Below are 6,945 nucleotides of genomic sequence, written 5' to 3' on the forward strand. Positions count from 1 at the left end.
TTGAAAGATCTGCCGGGAGCCGGCATATTGCATATTGAGTGCATATTGAATATTGAGTGCAGCACTTTCCACAGCATCATCTTTCAGGATCTGGAATAGCTCAACTGGAATTCTATCACTGCCGGGAGCCAGCATGAGGAACTCCGCCCATGACAAAGGTCATGAGGAAGGAGGCTCGGCATACGCAAAGGCGGGATCGAGCCTCAGGAGTCCCCCTGGAAATTCTCGAGCATCTACCCCCCAAACCAGAGTCTGCCTACTTTCTGCTTTGTGCTTTCACCTACACCTCTGACTTTACAGGGGGCTGTCCCCCACTACCTCTCTCTGAAAAAAAGAGTTAGCTTACAGCTCCAGTTAATAATTCCTGGGTGTGACAGTGTTTCAACCTACAAACTCCTTTGGAAATCCTCTAGCCTGCCTGAATGGGTTTTTCCGGCCACATGTGATTGTTCAGAGCCTCCCAGCTGTGAGAGGCAGGAGATGTTCTAAACTGCCTAAACACAGATTCCTTTGAGTAGTTAAAAGATTGATTAGAAATTGTATTGGTGAAGGGTTTTTCACTTGTTGGGCCAATGTTTGCTGCTAAGTCTCCATATTCCTTACCTACTGTGTCCTTGGCAGTGTATTGATTGATATAATGGGTGTATAGAAATGTAAAACGCAGCTTTGTCCAATGCTTTTTGGAAGGCTGGTGCCTGACTTTGGAATAATCACCTTTAGAGAAAAATAAGTTTCTTAAAATGTTAACAGGCCTCCGGGCCAGAAGATGATGTCAATCACCTGAACTTTTGCATATGATAAGTTTGAAAGCCTGGCTTCAATTAGAACCAGGAACTGCTGTCCTTGCATGACTCCACCCCTTCCCCCATTATCCTCTATGCATAACTTCAGGTATAAAAACTACTTTGGAAAATAAAGTGCGGGCCTTGTTCACCAAAACTTGGTCTCCCCATGTCACTCTCTCTCCCAAATTCCAGCTGAGTCTCCATCTGGAGCGTGGAACCCACCATGCTTGCTAATTATGCCTGGGCTTCTAAGATCCGACCGGGGAGGCCTCAGTGTCTCCTCTCCTTCGGGAGAACGGAAGGACGCCTGCGGCCTACGTAAGTGGTGCAAACTTCTTGTCTTGAAGGTTTATTGGTCTCCCGCGTAAACCAAGCTACTCAGCCTCTTTTCTCCACTGAATTTTCCTACTGAGCTATCCTTATTTCAGCTGCTTTTCTCCACTGAATTTCCTCACTGAGCTATCCTTATTCTATTACTCTTTGTATCCTTAATTAAAGTGTAATTAAGCAGTTGTTTCCTGACCCTCGCCTATGCCGTCTCTCCTTCGAATACCCTGGATCAGCTGGGGCTGGACCCCGCAAAGATCAGCTGTTATCCTTATGGGTATTCCCTTGTGTGTTATTTGTTGTTTTTCCCTTGCTGCTTTTAATATTTGTTCTTTGTGTTTGATCTTTGTTAATTTGATTAATATGTGTCTTGGGGTGTTTCGCCTTGGGTTTATCCTGTTTGGGACTCTCTGGGTTTCTTGGACTTGGGTGATTATTTCCTTCCCCATGTTAAGGAAGTTTTCAACTATTATCTCCTCAAGTATTTTCTCATGGTCTTTCTTTTTGTCTTCTTCTTCTGGGACCCCTATGATTCGAATGTTGTAGCGTTTAATATTGTCCTGGAGGTCTCTGAGATTCTCCTCATTTCTTTTAATTCGTTTTTCTTTTATCCTCTCTGATTCATTTATTTCTACCATTCTATCTTCTAATTCACTAATCCTATCTTCTGCCTCTGTTATTCTACTATTTGTTGCCTTCAGAGTGTTTTTAATTTCACTTATTGCATTATTTATTATATATTGACTCTTTTTATTTCTTCTAAGTCCTTGTTAAACCTTTCTTGCATCTTCTCAATCCTTGCCTCCAGGCTATTTATCTGTGATTCCATTTTAATTTCAAGATTTTGGATCAATTTCACTATCATTATTCGGAATTCTTTATCAGGTAGATTCCCTATCTCTTCCTCTTTTGTTTGGTTTGGTGGGCATTTATCCTGTTCCTTTATCTGCTGGCTATTCCTCTGTCTCTTCATCTTGTTTAAATTGCTGAGTTTGGGGTGTCCTTTCTGTATTCTGGCAGTTTGTGGAGTTTTCTTTATTGTGGCATTTCCTCGCTGTGTGTGGGTTTGTACAGGTGGCTTGTCAAGGTTTCCTGGTTAGGGAAGCTTGTGTCGATGCTCTGGTGGATGGAGCTGTATTTCTTCTCTCTGGAGTGTAATGAAATGTCCAGTAATGAGTTATGAGATGTCTATGGTTTTGGGGTGACTTTGGGCAGCCTGTATCTTGAAGCTCAGGGCTGTGTTCCTTTGTTGCTGGAGAATTTGCTTGGTATGTCTTGCCCTGGAACTTGTTGGCCCTTGTGTGGTGCTTGGTTTCAGTGTAGGTATGGAGGCGTTTGATGAGCTCCTGTCAATTAATGTTCCTTGGAGTCAGGAGTTCCCTGGAGTCAGGGTTTGGACTTAAGCCTCCTACTTCCAGTTATCGGTCTTATTTTTACAGTAGTTTCAAAACTTCTCCTTCTATACAGCACCATTGATAAAACATCTACGTTAAAGATGAAAAGTTTCTCTACTGTGAGGGTCACTCAGAGGTTCACAGCGTTACATGGAGAAGAGAAGCGGGAGGAGGGAGTTAGAGGTGACCCAAATGAGATGAGGTGGAATCAATAGTGGAGAGAGTGGGCTAGCCAGTAGTCACTTCCTTATGTGCACTCCACAACTGGACTGCTCAGAGATGTTCATGGAGTTATACAGAGAAGAGAAGAAGGAGGAAGGAGACAGAGGTGGCCAGAAGGATAAAAGGGGGAAATGAAAAGGAGGGAGACAGATCCAGCCAGTAATCAGTTCCCTAAGTGTTCTCCACCGTCTGGAACACACAGAAATTCAGAGAGTTGGGTAGAGTAGAGAGGGGTTAGGGAGGAGATACAGGCGACCTGGTGGAGAAAACGGAGAGTCCAAAGGGAGAGAGAGCAGTCAAGCCAGTAATCTCGTTCCCTAGTGAAAAATGGGTCCTAAAGATTGGGTTCTTAAAGGTACAAAATTGGTAACAAATACATAAAAGCAAAAATTAAAAATCTAGAGAAGAGTTTGGAATTTCAAAAATGCGATGTTAATGAAAAGAAGAAGGAAAAGAAAGAGAAAAAACGAACAAAGAAAAACAAACAAGGTCACGAAAATTATAAAGAAACTACAGGTACAAAATTGATAACTAATACCAAAAAGCAAAAATTAAAAATCCAGAGTAGAGTTTGGAATTTCAAAAATACAATGTTAAAAAAAAGAAGAGGAAAAATAAAGAGAGAAAACAAACAAACCAACATAAACAATGTCGCAAAAATTATAAAGAAAATACAGGTACAAAATTGATATCAAATACCAAAAAACATAAATTAAAAATCTTGAGTAGAGTTTGGTATTGCAGATATACAATGTTATACAAAAGAAGAAGAGAAAGAAACAGAGGGAAAAAAAGTCACAGAAATTATGAAAAAAACTATAGGTACAAAATTGATAACATATACCAAAAGGCTAAAATTAAAAATCTAGATTAGAGTTTGGAATTTCAAAAATACAATGTTAAAGAAAAGAAGAAAAAGAAAAAAAAAAAACCACGGTCAAAAAATTATAAAATATATATATGAAGTTTGCTGAAGAAGAAAAAAAAAATAGGGTATTTTTTTTTTTTTGCAAAGTAATAGTTATAAAAGTGAAAATTAAAGGACAATAGAGGACTTAAATTTTTTTTAATTTAAAAAAAAAAGAAAGAAAGAAAGATTGATCGTAAAAATAGTAAAAATATATCTAGGTCTTTCTCTGGTTTTGTTGTGAGTATTGTGGGTTCAGTTCATTTTTGGCTAGTTCCTTGGTCCGACTTATATTTCTCAAGATCTATAGGCCCCTTCCTATGTAGTCCGTAGTAACCACAGGGTTTTAATCTATGGCCTGTAGCTTCCAAGGCATTTCCCTCTGTTATAGCTTCTTCTGTTTGCTGGTCTCTTCAGTGTCTGGTTCCTGCCCTGACACAAAGGGGACGGTGGAGGACACTTATTTTTTTTTTTTATTTAGGCTCACTTGTTCAGCCGCGCTGTGGGGAGGGAGGGAGGGGTGCTGCAAACAGATAACACTGGTGTGCGCTCGCAGTGCCTCAGCCACACTGGGTCTGCCCCCGCTCACGACGCGTGTAGCCTCCCTGCCCACACTGCTAAGGCTCTAGGTTGTTCCGCCGGGAACAATCAGAGGCCAGCCCTGGGCTGAGTTCCCAGGTCCAAGCCGCTCAGGTTCAGGCACTCGGGTAGTCCTCAGAGGTGCAGACTCGGTTGGGCCTGCGTTTTGTGCTCTTCCCAGATCCGAGCAGCTCAGGTGATGAGGTGTTTGGTGAGCGCCAATGCTGCGACTTATCGCCTCCCCGCCACTCGGTTGTCTGGGTGTAAAACCGGCGCACCTTCTCAGGCAGATGTTGACCGTCCAGACCCCCAAGAAGTTTTAGTTAGCAAAGAAGCCTGCTTACAGTTTTATAGATAGTGTCTCTCTGGGGCTGCGATTGCCCCCTTCCGGCTCTGGCTGCCTGTCACCGGAGGGGGAAGGTCTGCAGCCGGCTATCTCTGTTCAGTCCTTTGTTCTGTGCATGGGCCCGGCGGTGTCTTAGGTTAGGGCTGGCTTTTCACGTGGTAGATATCCCACAGTCTGGTTTGCTAGCCCAAATTATTTCACTCAGATAGCAATCAGGACATTCGGGCCCTATTCTTACTCAAAGGGACACAGCCTGCGCCGTGCTTCCCTGCCCAGCCCCCGCTTGCTAATGCCGTGTGCAGGCATCTGCGCTGCTTCTCCGCTGGGGGAGTTACCGTAGGGCTCACAATCTGCGATTTTTTATTGTTTATTTATTTTTTTTCTCCCTTTTATGTTGCCCTCTGTGCTTCCAAAGCTCAGCACAGATTCGGCAGTGAGAAGGTTTCCTGGTGTTTGGAAACTTCTCTCATTTTAAGACTCCCTTCCCGGGGACGGAACTCCGTCCCTCCCTCTTTTGTCTCTTTTTTTGTCTTTTATATTTTTTCCTACCTCCTTTCGAAGAGTTGGGTTGCTTTCCTGGGTGCCTGATGTCCTCTGCCGGCATTCAGAAGTTGTTTTGTGGAATTTACTCGACGTTTAAATGCTCTTTTGATGAATTTGTGGGGGAGAAAGTGTTCTCCCTGTCCTACTCCTCCGCCATCTTGGCTCCTCCCAGAAAATATTTTCAACTGAAAGATGACAAATGGAATCTAACATCTTCCTAGGCTAAGGAGGACCTTCTGAGACTTCCGACAGCAAGTACCAGTGGTGACCATCAGAACCAGCTCCCCTGAAAGCAGTGACATCGAGAAGGCCCACTGTCACCAGCTGTCCTCAAAACCAAGCTGCAGTTTCTGGCCCGTGCAGAGATGTACTGCTGGAGAGGGGGAAGACCGCCGCCCCCGGGTTACGCGAGTCTGGGTGTGGAAAATCAAAGGAATGGACACTAAGAGGACTTCCCATGGTGGCACAGTAGGACTCCCAAGCATAACACAACAACATGTGTCATGTATGTTTAGGATACAATGCTACAGCAAGCAGGCCGTGTATCAGACACACGAAACCCGGGAGGACATCTCCGACCACTTCCTGTGTTTTCTGTGAAACATGCAAATGTCCATCCAGACTGGGGTTCAGGTAGACAACAAGGGACCCTGAGTTGATGATGCTGCCAAATTCACCCCCACTTTAGTTACAATACCCATGTTTTCATACTTTCCTTTTAGGTTTCATAACTGAATCTTGAAACCGAAACCGATTCACGAACAGAATCTCTACCTGTATCGTGAGGTTATTGCAATCATATCCTGTGACCCTGCATTTCCTTCCTGGAGAAACTAGTACATGTGTGACTATACATGTGCGTATATGGTATGCATTTGTGGGCACTAGGTTACGTGTGCAAGGATGTCTTTACCCGAATCATTTCTGAACATACTGGAAGGAATCAAAATGCCTGTCAACAGAAGAATGGATACATTACCTGTGACACTGTCCACAGCAGTGAGCTGAAGGGACTTTAACTATGTGTAACTAACGAAGCAGCTGGACGTGTGTCACACCTCCTATCCCCTCCATCCACACACGCTCTCTTGGTAATGCCCTCAGGCCCACGGTTTTGCACATGATCCGCTGATCACATCCAAAAGTGTATTTCTAGTGCACACTTTTCAATTTCACATGGTCATGAGCCATTTTCTTAGAAAGAAAATGTAAGATTACACTTAAACTTGGCAGATTACATTGAAGTGACACAGTCACAGACAACATATATTCAAATCTATTGTAGAAAATGTCTGTTTTCAAGTAGCTAAAATGCCAGTAAACCACTTTCAGCTCTCATTTCCTTTTCATTTGACAATTCTTTTGCATGTTTCTATGATTAAACTTTTATGTTATCTACTCCTTTATGCTGCAAAAAGTTTAAAAAAGGATAATGATATGGGTGATAATTTTTAGTCAAAATAGCATTCTTAATAAAAAAAGAGTGGATGTAAAATAACTGACCTTTGATACAGTGTTTTATGAAAATACGATTTTTCAGCAGATGGGACTGAAATTACAAATACGAAGAGAACATGAAAGAAACCAGTTGGAAAGGAACATAGACTTAAACCATATTTAAATAAAGCATGGAATTTCACTGTGACGTAGAGAAAGGGACAACGTATCCCCATTACTTTTGAAATACACACTGTAAACTAAGGAGATTAATACCAGTGGAACTAGAAGCTATGAAACACAGCAACAGATGCACCCTGAGGAAACGGACAGCACGTCCTGCCACCTACATTATCTCACAGGTAATGCAACGCTGCTACAAATAACCGTCAGTACACAGATGAC

General features: G+C 42.6%; 1 long non-coding RNA gene across 1 annotated transcript; it reads left to right on the forward strand.

Annotated features, from left to right (window-relative positions):
• Positions 1-1,040: 1,040 nt before the first annotated feature.
• Positions 1,041-6,602, forward strand: LOC123465555. Its single transcript, XR_006640786.1, has 2 exons — positions 1,041-1,103; positions 5,325-6,602. It is a non-coding gene; the product is annotated as an uncharacterized LOC123465555 (long non-coding RNA).
• The last annotated feature ends 343 nt before the right edge of the window (positions 6,603-6,945 follow it).

Source organism: Bubalus bubalis, chromosome 1, assembly GCF_019923935.1.
Source record: "Bubalus bubalis isolate 160015118507 breed Murrah chromosome 1, NDDB_SH_1, whole genome shotgun sequence".
Lineage (NCBI taxonomy): Eukaryota > Metazoa > Chordata > Mammalia > Artiodactyla > Bovidae > Bubalus > Bubalus bubalis.